Genomic DNA, 17,527 nt, shown 5'->3' on the forward strand with positions numbered 1-17,527 from the left:
TGCCTGAGACTATGGGGGGATATCTCATTCAAATCATCCCAGGGATTAAGGACGGATGGACACTTACAGAGCAGGGGTATGAGGAATTTTGTAGTTAATGGAAGGAAACAAAATTATTAGGAGTGTCCACCATATCCAGAGGTGCAGAACAGAGACTGATCACAGAATGTCTAAAATTATTACAAGAAAATATGAAAATTAGGGAAATGGTGTGAAGGGAGAGGAAAGGGAAAATTGAGGATTTTTTCTTAAATATCGTGAAGAGGAACGAGATTGAACATTGAAGAGTCTTCTGGAGGCTAAGTGATAGGTATACAGTAGGGAAGGGGCTAGGTGAGGGAGGTGACTTCAGGCTACTGAACCCTGGATTTCAGCTTTCTCCCTACCACTGTCAGAATGGTGATTGACTATACTCTTGCTCCTTATGGAAGACCATGCCTCTTGGGCTACCCTGAAGCATGGCATTTGGAATTGCTCCACCTCCTCTATAAAGAGATTATGCATGCCTACCCCTGAGCCAGGCAGCTCGATCTGACCATTTGAAAGTGAGCTACAGTGGGTAACTACCACATCCAAGCAGTGATTTAATGAGTAATTAAGTGGTTCCCTTCACCCAATCTTTTCTTCTCGATGAAATAAAAGCTTGTTGTGAGCTGCTCAAGTGGACAGGTTTACAGGAGAAGGTGATATTAGAATCTCCAAGGTAAGAAAATATCTGTACTGTGAATTCCTTTTCTCCTGGGAGATTCTGGTGTTATTTTCTACTAGTTCCTGGTTAAGAGACAAAAACCCGGCACTTTTAAGAAAAAATAATTTTTTCCATATTGGGGATTAAATCTAGGTCCTTGTGAGAAATCACTCTCTATTCTGAGCTGTATCCCATGCCCTATGGAAATTTTTCAAATTACTCTTTGACGAACTCCAAACTTAACCACCAAGAAACTAAAGACTTACTTGCACTGGTTCCTATTTTCTTGAGTCTGTGCAGACTACTTGGGTTGTTCTTATTCACCCTCCCTGAAGACCACCACTCTTCTTCTCCATCCAACTTAGAGACTAGGCCTTGTTTGGAATCTTGATTTCCTACTCATAGGAAATGGTAGACACTGAGGGTTGGATCAACCATTTCAGAATTCAAGCCCCAACTTTATTACTCCAGGGTCTTTCAAGGCTAATGAACATATATATGGCTTCTTATGTTTCAAAATAAGGATGCCCATGAACCTCAACTACTCACACCTTTCCTTTTGGAGGCAATGGCACAAGCATCATTCCTAGCACTTGTTGCTATTCTGTCTAAGCTCCACCCACAGCTACTTAGCAGCAGCCAGGTATGTTCTGCCCCAGAGTTGCCTAGCAACAGCCATATATAGTACCTGACACTATAAAAGGAGCTGCTTCCCCCCCGCACACCTCTTATTCCCTCTTATCCTCTCTTTCCTCTCTTGCTCTTTGTTCTCTGTTCTTGTCCCACCCTCCTCCTCCAGGTGCCCATGACTGGGCCACCTTTCCTTTCTTGATTCTTGTCTCATTAAACCATGCCACGTGAAACCATGGTATCTTACTATTTTCTATCCAGGCATGGGCTGAGATTCAAAACCCTAACAGTACTAAAAAGGGATCAAAACTCCCTGACCAACCACCACCACCACCACCACCACCACCACCACCACCACCACCACCACCACCAACACAACCACTGCCAAAATAAAACAAAACAAAACAAGAAAACATCAAAGGGAAACATGAAGGACTTGAGGAGGAAGGGACAGCAGGGAACATGTTCTGGGTGGTGGGGAACTGTCCTTACCCATCGAGGCTGGATTGCTGCAGGTCTCTAGCTTTGTATCTTTGTACACGTTTCTCTGCCCAGGTTCCAGCTGCTCCCATTCCTTCTGAGGAAAAGCCACAGACAGCCATGAACGTTACTGATTCCTATCATTCTTATTCAGTCCACAGGGAATTGGACAGTTTGACCATATCAACCCTCACCTCTTCCCTCTCTTCTTCTTTACAAAGGGATTGGCTCTGTCTTTGGTGTTTAGAATTTCATCCTTGGCTTTGAATGTTTCTACTATTTCACATCTCATTTCCACAAAGTGTTTGGTATCGAAGGGGGAAGGCTTTAGGTGAACTCCAGCTGCCATGTTGACCTGGGACTAGCGAGTTTGTCTGGACCTTTCTCTGGGTTGCGGTCACTTGGCTTATGGCACCATATCAGGACATTTTCTATCTTCCACAGAGTCCTGGACTGGAACTGTTACCTAATTTGGTAAGTATTCTCAAGGATAGCTTAGCTTGAGAACAATTTGGTTTTTTGTCTCTTAAATTTTTGCCAAGTCTAAAAGTGAAAAGCCAGGCATGGTGGTGCATGGATGCGGCTGAAGCAACTGAGGAGGCTTTGGTAAGAGAATGATATGGAAGGTGGCAGGGGTGGGGGAGACAGAGAGACACAGAGAGATTTCAGCATAATTGGTTGGCTCTCTCAACAGCGTTTTGCCATATTGTAGCAAACCACAGCAAGAACTTGTTCCAGGATCCTGAGCTTGAACCAAATTTATCTCTTGATCTAGGGGCCAGAGGATGCTATGGGGTGCTGGGCAAACTTTTGTCTTTATCCATTGGGTCTCTAATGACCAGACCTCCCCCGACCCCTGGCATGTCCCGAACCATGTTGAGCAGCCATAGCCTTAGAGAGATGTGTCTCTCTTCGATGTATTGGAAAAGATCGTCTATGGATGGAAGAATCGTGCAGCAAGTCTTATGCGTCTATGGTACTTATAAAGCCTCTAAGGAAGGAGCCCTAGAGAGCATTCATCAGGTCTTGGGACTGCTCCAGAGGTGGTGAAATCCTGAGACTCAGCTTATATTCTGGGACATGAGGAAAGATCATGGGTACAGGACGCAGGAGGTCCCCTCATTCTCTCAAATGTTAGCCCTCTGGACACATAGACATACATTTAAGTGCAAGGGTAATCATTTATTGAACTGCAAGAGCAAGAAATTTGTGTGGAATGATCATGGGTGGGGCAAAGAGAAATATAAGAAAGCTTTTAATTCTCGATGTGCTGTCCTGGGTAACTAGGGAAGATGCTGGAGAGACCGGGATTGCACTTTTCTGTGACACAGGATGGAAATCAGATCGCAGAATTTGTCTCAGGATGCTCCATGGACAGGAAATGGTGATACTGGAGTCCTGGTGAGAAGTCTCCACTCAGCACTGAGTAATCCAGGAAGAAAGAATACAGGAACCCATTAAGCACTTCTTGGATTGACTTCTGGACAGAGAGGCACTCTTGTATAGAACAAAGGATGAAGAAATAGATCTTGCCCTGCAATCTAATCAACATTATTTGCCAGATAACGGGGATTTTTTTTATTAACTTGAGTATTTCTTATATACATTTCGAGTGTTATTCCCTTTCCCGGTATCCGGGCAAACATTCCCCTCCCCCCTCCCCTTCCTAATGGGTGTTCCCCTCCCAACCCTCCCCCCATTGCCACCCTCCCCCCACCAGTCTATTTCACTGGGGGTTCAGTCTTAGCAGGACCCAGGGCTTCCCCTTCCACTGGTGCTCTTACTAGGATATTCATTGCTACCTATGAGGTCAGAGTCCAGGGTCAGTCCATGTATAGTCTTTAGGTAGTGGCTTAGTCCCTGGAAGCTCTGGTTGCTTGGCATTGTTGTACATATGGGGTCTCGAGCCCCTTCAAGCTCTTTCTCTGATTCCTTCAACGGGGGTCCTATTCTCAGTTCAGTGGTTTGCTGCTGACATTCGCCTCTGTATTTGCTGTATTCTGGCTGTGTCTCTCAGGAGCGATCTACATCCGGCTCCTGTCGGTCTGCACTTCTTTGCTTCATCCATCCTGTCTAATTGGGTGGCTGTATATGTATGGGCCACATGTGGGGCAGGCTCTGAATGGGTGTTCCTTCAGTCTCTGTTTTAATCTTTGCCTCTCTCTTCCCTGCCAAGGGTATTCTTGTTCCCCTTTTAAAGAAGGAGTGAAGCATTCACATTTTGATCATCCGTCTTGCGTTTCATTTGTTCTAGGCATCTAGGGTAATTCAAGCTAATTGGGCTGATAGCCACTTATCAATGAGTGCATACCATGTATGTCTTTCTGTGATTGGGTTAGCTCACTCAGGATGATATTTTCCAGTTCCAACCATTTGCCTACGAATTTCATAAACTCGTTGTTTTTGATAGCTGAGTAATATTCCATTGTGTAGATGTACCACATTTTCTGTATCCATTCTTCTGTTGAAGGGCATCTGGGTTCTTTCCATTTTCTGGCTATTATAAATAAGGCTGCGATGAACATAGTGGAGCACGTGTCTCTTTTATATGTTGAGGCATCTTTTGGGTATATGCCCAAGAGAGGTATAGCTGGATCCTCAGGCAGTTCAATGTCCAATTTTCTGAGGATCCTCCAGACTGATTTCCAGAATGGTTGTACCAGTCTGCAATCCCACCAACAATGGAGGAGTGTTCCTCTTTCTCCACATCCTCGCCAGCATCTGTTGTCCCCTGTGTTTTTGATCTTAGCCATTCTCACTGGTGTGAGGTGAAATCTCAGGGTTGTTTTGATTTGCATTTCCCTTATGACTAAAGATGTTGAACATTTCCTTAGGTGTTTCTCAGCCATTCGGCATTCCTCAGCTGTGAATTCTTTGTTTAGTTCTGAACCCCATTTTTTAATAGGGTTATTTGTTTCCCTGCGGTCTAACTTCTTGATTTCTTTGTATATTTTGGATATAAGGCCTCTATCTGTTGTAGGATTGGTAAAGATCTTTTCCCAATCTGTTGGTTGCCGTTTTGTCCTAACCACAGTGTCCTTGGCCTTACAGAAGCTTTGCAGTTTTATGAGATCCCATTTGTCGATTCTTGATCTTAGAGCATAAGCCATTGGTGTTTTGTTTAGGAAATTTTTTCCAGTGCCCATGTGTTCCAGATGCTTCCCTAGTTTTTCTTCTATTAGTTTGAGTGTGTCTAGTTTGATGTGGAGGTCCTTGATCCAGTTGGACTTAGGCTTTGTACAATGTGATAAGCATGGATCAATCTGCATTCTTCTACATGTTGACCTCCAGTTGAACCAGCACCATTTGCTGAAAATTCTCTTTTTTCCATTTGATGGTTTTGGCTCCTTTTTCAAAAATCAGGTGACCATATGTGTGGGTTCATTTCTGGGTCTTCAATTCTATTCCATTGGTCTATCTGTCTGTCTATGTACCAATACCATGCAGTTTTCATCACTATTGCTCTGTAATACAGCTTGAGTTCAGGAATAGTGATTCCCCCTGAATTCCTTTTATTGTTGAGGATAGCTTTAGCTATCCTGGGTTTTTTGTTATTCCAGATGAATTTGCAAATTGTTCTGTCTAACTCTTTGAAGAATTGGATTGGTATTTTGATGGGGATTGCATTGAATCTGTAGATTGCTTTTGGTAAAATGGCCATTTTTACTATATTAATCCTGCCAATCCATGAGCATGGGAGATCTTTCCATCTTCTGAGGTCTTCTTCAATTTCCTTCTTCAGTGTCTTATTATACAGATCTTTTTCTTATTATACAGATCTTTTACTTGCTTTGTTAAAGTCACACCGAGGTACTTTATATTATTTGGGTCTATTATGAAGGGTGTCGTTTCCCTAATTACTTTCTCGGCTCGATTCTCTTTTGTATAGAGGAAGGCAACCGATTTATTTGAGTTAATTTTATACCCAGCCACTTTGCAGAAGTTGTGTATCAGCTTCTGTAGTTCTCTGGTGGAACTTTTGGGATCACGTAAGTATACTATCATATCATCTGCAAATAGTGATATTTTGACTTCTTCTTTTCCGATCTGTATCCCCTTGACCTCCTTTTGTTGTCTGATTGCTCTGGCTAGAACATCAAGAACTATATTGAATAAGTAGGGAGAGAGTGGGCAGCCATGTCTAGTCCATGATTTTAGTGGGATTGCTTCAAGTTTCTCTCCATTTAGTTTAATGTTAGCAACTGGTTTGCTGTATATGGCTTTTACTATGTTCATGTATGGGCCTGGAATTCCTTTTCTTTCCAGGACTTTTATCATGAAGGGGTGTTGAATTTTGTCAAATGCTTTCTCAGCATCTAATGAAATGATCATGTGGTTTTGTTCTTTCAGTTTGTTTATATAATGGATCACGTTGATGGTTTTCCGTATATTAAACCATCCCTGCATGTCTGGGATGAAGCCTACTTGGTCATGGTGGATGATTGTTTTGATGTGCACTTGGATTCGGTTTGCCAGGATTTTGTTGAGTATTTTTGCGTCGATATTCATAAGGGAAATTGGTCTGAAGTTCTCTTTCTTTGTTGGGTCTTTGTGTGGTTTAGGTATAAGAGTAATTGTGGCTTCATAGAAGGAATTCGGTAGTGTTCCATCTGTTTCAATTTTGTGGAATAGTTTGGATAATATTGGTATGAGGTCTTCTATGAATGTGTGATTGAATTCTGCACTAAACCCATCTGGACCTGGGCTCTTTTTGGTTGGGAGACCTTTAATGACTGCTTCTATTTCCTTAGGAGTTATGGGGTTGTTTAACTGGTTTATCTGTTCCTGATTTAACTTCGGTACCTGGTATCTGTCTAGGAAATTGTCCATTTCCTGAAGATTTTCAAGTTTTGTTGAATATAGGTTTTTATAGTAAGATCTGATGATTTTTTGTATTTCCTCTGAATCTGTTGTTATGTCTCCCTTTTCATTTCTGATTTTGTTAATTTGGCCGCACTCTCTGTGTCCTCTCGTTAATCTGGCTAAGGGTTTATCTATCTTGTTGATTTTCTCAAAGAACCAACTTTTGGTTTTGTTGATTCTTTCTATGGTCCTTTTTGTTTCTACTTGGTTGATTTCTGCTCTGAGTTTGATTATTTCCTGCCTTCTACTCCTCCTGGGTGTATTTGCTTCTTTTTGTTCTAGAGCTCTTAGGTGTGCTGTCAAGCTGCTGACATATGCTCTTTCCTGGAAAACGGGGATTAAAGCATAGAATAAATGACTCTTTCCTTACAGATGGCATATGAAAATGAAGTAAAGAAAGGTCTGAGGCTTGTTTCCACAACATTTGGCATAAGAAGCTCTGAAGAATGGACATTGCCTTGAGGAATAATGATGAAAGCCTTGGCCACTTTTAAAGAGTTTCCTACATTATCTGAGTGATGTCTTGGGAAATGGGAAAGAGGGGTCAAAGGAGTCTGCTCTCCAGACTGGAGGAGAAGTGGAGATCATGCAACTCCACTTCCAGGTAATAAGCCAAGGTTGTATGGAGTTCAGATGAAGATCTTATTGTCCAGAGTGGGATGGAGTGGGCCACAGACTCTGAAGAGCAGTCATACTCACATCCTGCTAATCTCTGTTTGAAACTTTAACTCTTAATGTCACTTAACACATAGCTGAGCCCTTTTTACACAACCATGCAGCAACTATCGAAAACTCACTCCCTTGTTTTCTTGCCTAAGTGCTTGGGTCACTTTACTTTAGAGCTCAAAATAGGACCAAATAGTCACAAATCTACATAATTGAAAGCCATTTTCCAAGCTCTCCTCAAAGACTCCTTATCAAATTCTTCTTATAATAAATTGGGGGCACAATACTAACGCTTTTGGAAGGGCCTGCTCCATGCCCACCCCCTCCTTGCTCTCACTGGAGATTGCCCACCTGGAGGCTCAGGCCTTTCTTCAACCTCGGGCCTGGAGACAGCGATCTGCAGGGTGAGAACAAGAACGTGTTCAGGTACCAGGTCCACGTTATTCCCCGAAGAAATGAGGTGCCTCTCCACCTTTCAACAAACGGCTGATAGCCAATCCCCCAGGTTTATTTCTTCTAAGATATAATATTCAGGACAAGAAAAATAAGTGAATCCTGACTTACCAGTCTTGGTTAGGTCAATGATATTGTCCCTAGTGATTCCATGCGCCTTGCATAGCTTTGCAAACTTTACCTTGGTGTCTGAACTCAGATCCTTTGTTCTGCCTGTGAAAAGAGCAGCAGTGCTTATAGCAGCTGTGTCCTAGGCATTGACCACAGGACTAAGTGAGGGAACAGGGGCTCCCCCAATAGGATGAGAAAATGACTGGTGACATGGTTGACAAGTGTGGATCCAATCTATCCTGAATGTGGCACCCATGGAATGGCCTTCTGGCACACAGAGAGATTTCAGAGTGTGCCCATCACTGTGCTTGAGACAGGGTGCAGGTGAACATTGTCGATCTTCGGGAACTGAGAAAGAGGTGGACCAAGCCGGGAAGACCATGCTAAAGCTAGAGTTCCTTTACTCTTTTCCCACCCCAAGATCAGTGTCCGTGTGGAAATACTTTACCATAAAGCTCCATCAGCTGGAAGGTTTCCCCGTTCTTGACACTAACGAGATGAAACATGACATAATTGTTATAGTCTGTCTTAAGTATAGTAAATGTATTCTCTCCGTCATCTGTGGAGGAAATTTGATACAGCTCAGAAATTCTCTGGTCTGCAAGAAATCATTTAAACCCTTTACCTGTTCTACACCAAACATAAAAAATCATTAAAATACATATCCTGGAAGAGACATGGGGCGGGGATGTCTGCTGCTACCCATCTGTAGCTTTCTGGACTCGATGAAGTAACTTCTAAGGAAGGGGGCCCTGGGACGATGCCCACTAGAGAACACTTAGCCACAGCAGTGACTCACTCTCTCTCTCATCCTCTCTGAGGCTCACCTGCCTCCCTCAGCACCTTCAAATGACACGTCTGTCTTTCATAAGTCTGCCGTCTCACATGGCTACATCCTGAGCAATGTGCATCAGTGCTAGCTACCGGGCAGTATCATATTCCACCACACCATACTCATCCCCCTTGCCTGCCACTGGGCGCTAGCTATTAGATGGACCCATGTCCCTGGCTAAATCAACCATGTCAGGAAGTTCTTGAGATTCTACAAGGGGTTGTGGTGAGTTCGCTAGTAGAAAGTTTGACTGGGAAGTGCAAGTTCCTGAGTACAATTCCCAGCAACACACACACACACACACACACACACACACACACACACACACACACGACAAAGGTAGTAGGGTTTACTGAATTCCTTGTGGATAGATATATAGGCATTCTATATACTTACACTCAACAAAATATTCTCCATCATTTTCCATTTTGTAGGCAACCAAAGAAAATTCTGTGCACACTCCATTTTCCCTGTAAAACAGAGCAAGCTGGTGCTTAGGGGATTGTTGATCTGGCTGGCTTTTTCACCCTCTACTCTGTATATATATCCAGTTTCTGATTCCATTTAACTTTTGAATATTTTTGCAAAATTAGCAAAATGGCTGTTTTTTAAATGTTATTTCGTTTCTGTCTGATACTTTAGTAATCATGAATTTGCTCTTATTTCTTCCTCCTCAGCTAAGGGCAGATAGCTCACTTACTTAATACGGAACTTGAAGCCTAAGGAATTCTCCAAGACATTGATGTGCTGCATAAAAACTCTCATGCTGCCATTCTCTTCTATCTTTTCTCTTTTGTCAGAGGCCACGACAATCGAAAAACCAATCCCCATTGAGCTGTAATGGATAAGAAAATGCTTAAGGGATAAGGGGTTAGGGATACCGCATGGATGTGTTTCTTCTTGAATTTGGCTTGATAGAGTTGTCACAATACCTAACATTCTGCCCCTGCCTCTCATTGAGTGCAGAGGTCCCCAAACGTTGTTAGATCTGAATAGCATACAACTGATCTTATTTCAAGGTCTGAAGCCATTCCTTTGTCTAATAGAACAAGCCACTATACCCATCCCCTCAGAGGACCTGCTCAGAGGGAGTCCTCAGAGGACTCAAGAGTTCTCCAAAGCACTCTCTGAGTCAGAAGTTACTATTCGCTGAGCCTACCTTGTCCACATCGAGGTTCCCTATCACGGAACTAGCTTCTTCTGCATGGCCACAGACCAGGGTCAGGCCCAGACACAGCAGCAGCAGCAACAGCTTCATGTTGGTAGGGAATAGAATTGCCTCTCTGTCGGGTCAATCTCTCTGCTGTTGGTGCCCACACTCCACCTCCGGCACTTTGCTCGTCTTTATATGCTCTCTGGGTTCCAGTTTTTTTTTCCTTCTCATGTGGGCCTCCTTCCCTCAGGCTTTGGGGAATGTTTTCTCATGTATTGATGTGAAGCCAAGGATTGTTCCTGTCCTTTTAAAACTTGGCAATGTCATATCTTATGGATTGATTCTATCACTCATTCATTTTGCAAAACATATTCCCAAGAAAAACAGTGGAAGTTCTAGAGGGCTGCCATCAAGAACCAGATGCAAGTTTGGATCTGACTTGGAATCAGAAAGCCAGTTATGGAGTAGGTGGGTACTGAACTGGAAGGTCAAGCATGGAGAGAATCTTTGCTTCAAGACTTGAGTGGAGTGTGGAAGAAGCTGAATTACTTGGGTTTTCTTTGAAAAGGTTCATTCACATTTCATTCATATGAGTATTGGTTTTGCATGTGTACCATGCACACACCTGGGCCCAAGGAAGTCAGAAGGAGTGCAAAAGAAGGAATCTGATTCTTTGAAACCTGTTCTTGCTGAGGACCCAGGTTCAATTCCCAGCACTCACATGGCATCTCACAACTGACTCTAACTTCAGTCACAGGAAATGACCCTCTTTTGGCCCCTGTGATCCCCTGTACACATGTGGTACATATGAACTCACTCATTCAGTCACATATGCATAAAAATAATAAATCTTAACTTAAAAAGATTATCAGGAATGGTCTTCCGAAGCTAAGCTGACAGCCCCACCCCCAAACCCACCCCAAAAGCTTGACCACAGAATGCAAACTGCTAACTTAGTAACGTAAACTGCTTCAGCTGTTTACCACAGAAAACGTTGGACTTTAACTGACTGGACATAATCTCATGTTCAAAGTCATATTTGCTCATGGAAGTCCAAGTGGAAATGATGTCAAGAGTCTGCTTACAAAGAAGCACAGTTATAACGGGAACATATTTTGTATCCTTATAAATTTTATTTACCCTGGAACTAGAAACATATAATAGTGTTTGATGTGGGGAAATAAAGAAATCAAGAAGGAGGCAAGTCCTCGATAGGTTTTATTTCCACTTTGTATCAACTCTCTATAGTTTGTACTATTTATTTTCAACTTTCCATACTGTTAGCTAAGACTCAGAAAGATCAAGTGCAATGCCCACCTCGTCCAGCAAGGAAGATGCAACACCGTTGGATTCTTCTCAACAGCCTTTATTGAAGTAACACCTCATTCTTGATACGGGGACCCCGAGCAACAAAGGCACCAGCCTTATATACAAAACAGGCTATGGCTATATACTTGTCCTCTAGGGATTGGTGGAACATGAAATACCTCATTAGCATGAATATCACTCCAGCCTGATAGCTTGCCAGAGAAATGCCAGGACATGTGCTTTGTGGATGTTAACCACAAATGACCACCAGATGTCAGCGCCATCTTTTATCTATATGTGCCGCTCCCTACAACTCCTCCTTTTTTGTATCATGAAAAAAAAAAGAAGCCAATAGATGGAGGTAGTGGTCTGAGAGAGATCAGACATGTCTCACAGAGTGCCCAACTCGGTTATGGCGGGCTACTCTTGCAATTAGTACTGCACCCCGATGGCAATAAATGAACTTATGCTGTAACACACCATTCTGGGCTATACGTGCGTTTTTATTGGGGAGAAACTGGGCAGAGGAGCATTTCACCAGTCCGTATGTTCAAATGGGGTGTAGCCACCTCTGTCTGTGACTGGTCTAGATCAGGGTGTCACGTCAATATTGTCATTGCTCCTGTCTTAGGTCGTTCCTCCTGGCAGCTCGGCCATTCCCATTACTGGGTTACCCTATCGACACCGGGCCCCTGTCTTAGGTTGGTCCTAGCCTGAGGACACTTGCCCGTCTCTGGAGACAATGAGTTCACATGACAGTGACAAAATAGGATCTAGGGCAAACTCTTAATTTTTCAAAGAGGCCAGCCATATGTTGGGAGAAGCACGACTTTCAATGGCAACCATAGCCTGGTAAACAATCGCTTTGTGTCTGGCATGTTCTCGTTGTAAATTGCAGAAGAGCCATAGACATACTCCACATCCCAAAAGGACAATGGCCCCCCAGGCAACCATGCCAACCCATTCTTTCAAAAAGGAGGAAGCATTGATAATCCATGAGGTGAAATCTCCAAATGTGATACGTTCCAATCTAGTGTTTTTAAGGACAGCAATCTGCATCAGTAATAATCTTGATAGTTACTCCACTTTCATGGAGCAGTTTACTTTCAGATAATTCGAGATTTCTTTGCTCTCTTGAGAATACTGAGAAATATTAGCTTGCAAAGGAGTAATGCATAAACCTCTAAGGGAGGAAATGCAGGACAGCTGTGTCATATGATATAGTGCTTCAATTTGTTCTTGAATTAAATCCATTCGTTGATTAGTTAATAGAAAGCCAGTCAAGTGGGCATTAAATTCTTCTTGTATCTCTAATGCCACTGCGGTTCTTTCCACATTCTGGTTGATAGTCTCAGCCGTCTGTACTTGATTAGTCATAGCAATCTTGGCTGGTGTTGCTGCAGCGGCTGATAGTAAAATGTCTGAAGTTATAGCTGCCATAATACCAATATCCCCTTTGGTTCTTAGTAAATGAAGTATGGGAAAACTATCTGGGTTGGCCTCTACTGGGATTGGCACAAAGGAGGGAATCTTGACCATCACTGCAGTATCATTGGTGCCATCCAAGTATTCAGCTAAATAGCAGACTACATCAGAGTTGTTAAAATTTAAAGCATCATCGTTTACATTAGTGCTTATCAGAAAGAAGAAAGGTGGTCTAACACATACTGAAGCCCCAACGGCAGTATCATTTGCTAAAAGGCCATTAATCTTTACATTTACTAAACTGGTTTTGTTATTTGTTCTAGTGGCTGAAATATTATACACTGTAAAGTCTTCACCTAATAATCAGGCAAAAGGAATTAGAGATGTGTATGCTCCCTGCTCATTTGATAATACCCATTGATACCAAGGCCAAAAATTATTTTTGCCAGACTTATTTTCCCCCTGATCATACTGTACATTCCCAAGAGGAGTGGAAAATTCAAATCGCCGTAGGAATTGTTTTGCTCTATGGAATGGACTCTGACATGGGGTAAAATTAGGTGGAAACGCTTGATATGGGGGCAAGTACGTAGGACTTTACGACAGGTAGAGTTATCTAGTGTGTGATTGCCTTGCCCCAGGCGTGATGGAAAACTACAATTATGCATCATAATCAAAGTTGTAATGTTCAACTCAGCAGAATTATTGATTGATGTGTCTCCACTGCCTGAAGAGGCTCCTTGGGTAACTTGACTCAAAGCAGCCAGGATGGTCAGTGCCCATAGCACTATTGCTCATAGGATCCAACAAATTAGCCAATGTTGTCCTTCGCAGCCATATACAAGGCAGGGAGGAATTTTTAAGAGTGAAACATAATGTATGCAACAAAGAAAGATTAGTGGCAGTATACCGTTGGGACAATTCTCCATTAGGCACTATACAGGGAACATCACGCAAACAGGAGGTGGAGAAGAAGGTTGGCAAAACAGTAGAATTGCTATGAACTGGCATAAGTAATGGCCAGGGTCTGGCAATAGGCCACAGAGTGAGTGAATCAACCTGGATTACCATTTCCAGCAATAATAGAGTGCACAGTTCCATTGTCTGGAGTGGCAGGAGGCAGTTGGCAAGTGAAATGCTCAGGCACCCAAATTGGGTTGTCTTGATTCTGTGGAAAAACACAAACAGCTCCCCTAGATCTCAAAATCACGGTATCTGGGCCACGCCATTCATCAGTTAAGACATCCTTCCACTTGACTTCTGCATTAGTCATAGTTGTAGTGCGGCCATGTGCATCCAAGACTAAAATGTTCAAATTAAAAAGCGCTAATGACAACTGTTCTCTTGGTGTTTTGCCGTAAACAATTATCCCTTTTTGTTTTTGTATAAGCTCTTTTAAGGGACGATGTGCTCTTTCCACAATTCCTTGACCCTGGGGATTTTACCGTAATCCAGTAGTATGCTTGACCTGCATTGTCTGGCAAAATGCCTGAAAGGACTTTGCAGTGTAGGCAGGCTCATTGTCTGTCTTGAGACTATCAGGCTTTCCCCAGGCTGCCGACGCCTCTAAGCAATGACTAATGGCATTACGAGCTTTTTCACCAGTCATCAAAGTGGCATGTATAATACCGCGGAACAGGTATCAAAAGAAACATGAGCATATTTTAAAATTCCAAATTGAGATATGTGTGTGACATCCATCTACCAAATTTTTAGCAGAATCGGACCATGAGGGTTAATTCCCACCTGAGGAGGGTGGTGAAATTGAATAAAATTCTGGCAACGAAATACCACAGCACGAGCTGCAGCTCTAGAGGTTTTAAATTTTTGTTGAAGAGTGAAGGCAGGAACATGAAACTTTTGATGCAAATCTCTAGCGAGATCAACCGGAGCTGCATGAAAAATAAACTCTCTACGAGTACTGGCATCCACCAGGGCGTTATTGCTGGCCATGGGACCAGGCAAATTAGTATGAGCTCGAATATGTTGTCTGAAAAATGTATTTTTCTGGCACCAATCAATTTTTGTAATTCTGAAAGAATTTGACGTACAGTACTAGTCGACCTAATTGGCCCTGCAATTTCAAATGAGCACACAGCATTAACTACATAAGCAGAATCAGAAATTAAATTAAAGGAATCATGAAATCTTTTAACAACTTCCAATACAATATTACATTCTGTAATTTGGCAGGTGCCTGGACTGTATTGAATTAATACTCCTTCTTGAGAATCAACCATATAGGCATCTACACCTGTTTTGGAGCCATCTGTATAAATATCTAATGCTCCAGACAAAGGCTCTGAGGCAGTGACCTTAGGAAAAAATCACTGGATGTTCAGTAAAAAATTGTAACAAAGGATCCTTAGGATAATGATTGTCAAACTCTCCATCAAAACTACAGCGTAATATGGCCCAATCATCTATCACGGCACACAATGTTTCCATCTGAGCTGTAGTATAGGTATAATAATTTTCTTTGGTACAATACCAAAATTCTGAAATCAAGATTTTGCACCTAACATAGCAAGCTGTGCAACAGCAGAAGGGTAATATTCAAGGGTCTTATTAGGAGAAATATGGTGATAAATCCAAAGAAGCGGTCCTTGTTGCCATAGCACTCCTGTAGGCTGATGAAAGATTCTCAGTATACACTAAAGGAGATCTTCCTTTTCCTTGCACCTTCTTATCATTGCTTTATCCAGTCTTTCTTCTACTTTCCTTAAGGATAATTGTGCTTCATTGGTTAAAGCACGGGGTGAAGTAAGCTGAGAATCCCCTTTTAGGATCTCATAGAGTGGTTGTAACTCTACATTGGGCATTTTAATATAGGGTCGAATCCAATTTATGCTTCCTAGTAATTTCTGAAAGTCATTTAAAGTTTCTAAATGATCTTTTCATCAAGTGGCTGACAAAAGAATTGTAACCAGTTCACCTGGGACTTTCAGGACATCAGTAGCAGCCCTTTAACAAACTGTCTCAGTGGGCTAAAGGCCCATGGAAAAGAAAACATTAATCTTGACCTTGGCCACAGCCTCCAGTTGGATTAAGTTGAAGAGCTGGTGCCAAGACTTTCTCCTCTTATCATCATAGAGTAAAGCCTGTTCTGTCTGGGAAAACAAAGTTACTCACAGTCTTCTGCGGACTTTTTCTGAAACTATTTCAGGGGCACCCCTGTCCCCAAACCTGGGGCATTTTGACCATAGGGACAGGAACTGGCTGTTGAAGGGATAGGACCAAAGGCACTCTCCATGTTAATGATGACCAACAGGAAAAGTAACTTAATGTTGGAGATCAACTCCTCTCTTGGAATAAGGCCAGCAGATAAGGCATGCTCCCTTAAAGAACTTCTCTTAATGAACACTCTCCTTCTGTGAGCAAGCGTTGAAGGTCAGGCCACTAAAGGCAGCAACTGGAATTTTTTTTTCTCTTACCCTGTTATTTGAGGGATGGATAAATTCTTTTCTTGTTCTTGTTTTCCTTAGAGTCCTCCCTCGCCTCACTCTCAGCCTTTTCAGATCATTCCTCCTGTAGCATTTCTAACGCAGCCTGTCCCCTTTTTATAGCGTGCTGACAGCATTTCTGATCTCAGCTGCCCACTGTGAGATTCCCAGAGACAGTGAACCAAGGTGCAATGGCATCACATTCACTAAGAAATCTCTCTAGAGTGCTTCTTTTCATCCTAAGCCTTTTTCTTTCAAACAGCTCTTGAAGAGCCAGAAATATTGGGTGAGACTGAGAAGTCCCCATGCTCACTAAAGCAGCTCCACAGCTAGTTTCGCTCCCCCCTACTGTGTGGGCTGCGAGCAGAAGCACAGATAAAACACTATGTTTCAAAAAATAATGTTGGCTATCAACCAACACACTGCCACTAGATCGGGGTCCATAAAATTAAATTTCCTTTTGATTTTAAGCTTACGCTCACCAAGAAGCTCCTGAGGAGCTAACAGGAGCGGGGTGGAGTGTGAGTTTTCCATGTTTTACGAGCTTATTTACAATCCATTTACGAGCAGGGCAGGCTGACGTGTTTATTTACACACGATCTTGTAGCTCATCATTAGTGGGCTCTTCCCAGCAAATGCACTCATGCCCGGGATGGTGGCAATTCAAACAGTACAACACCACCACACAAAAAGGGTAAAAGGCAAAAGTGCTAGTCCAACCCACAGAGGATCCATTGGGGAAAACAACATTGCTGTGTTCCACAAACCTTTTTGCCTCTAAACAAAGGCTTTCATCGACTCTGCTTAGTCCAGAGAACTTTATTGTCCCTAAAAGGGAACTTTATAGTCCCTTGTCCGGGAGCTTTATAGTCCCTCACCCGGGAGCTTTATTGTCCCTTAGCCAGGAGCTTTATTGTCACTTATCCAGGAGCTTTATTGTCCCATCTGGAAACTTACCGACGTCGCCATCCTGAGGTTGAAGAGTTGTGAATCCAGAAGGATGTCCTCGGATCCCAGTAAAGGCCACCAGTTGCAACACCACCTCGTCCAGCATGGAAGACGCAACACCGTTGGATTCTTCTCAACACCCTTTATTGCAGGAAGACCTCATTCTTGATACGGGGACCCCGAGCAACAAAGGCACCAGCCTTAAATACAAAAACAGGCTATGGCTATATACTTGTCCTCTAGGGATTGGTGGATCATGAAATACCTCATTAGCATGAATATCCCACCAGCCTGATAGCTTGCCAGAGAAATGCCAGGACATGTGCTTTGTGGGTGTTAACCACAAACGACCACCAGATGTCAGCGCCATCTTTTCTATATGTGGCGCTCCCTACAATTAAGTAACTATACAAGGCCATACAGCAAGTCAGCGAGAGAACTTAGACTTAAACCCAAGCCTGTCCATCTGACTCAGGAGCCTTTGTTCTTATTAACTCCACTACACAGGTCGGGATGTTTTTACAGGA

The 17,527-nt window shown here is 42.8% G+C and overlaps 1 pseudogene; it reads right to left on the bottom strand.

Moving 5' to 3' along the window:
• Positions 1–2,959: 2,959 nt before the first annotated feature.
• Positions 2,960–10,030, bottom strand: LOC134478987 (major urinary protein-like; annotated as a pseudogene).
• Positions 10,031–17,527: the final 7,497 nt, after the last annotated feature.

Source organism: Rattus norvegicus, chromosome 5, assembly GCF_036323735.1.
Source record: "Rattus norvegicus strain BN/NHsdMcwi chromosome 5, GRCr8, whole genome shotgun sequence".
NCBI classification, from domain to species: domain Eukaryota; kingdom Metazoa; phylum Chordata; class Mammalia; order Rodentia; family Muridae; genus Rattus; species Rattus norvegicus.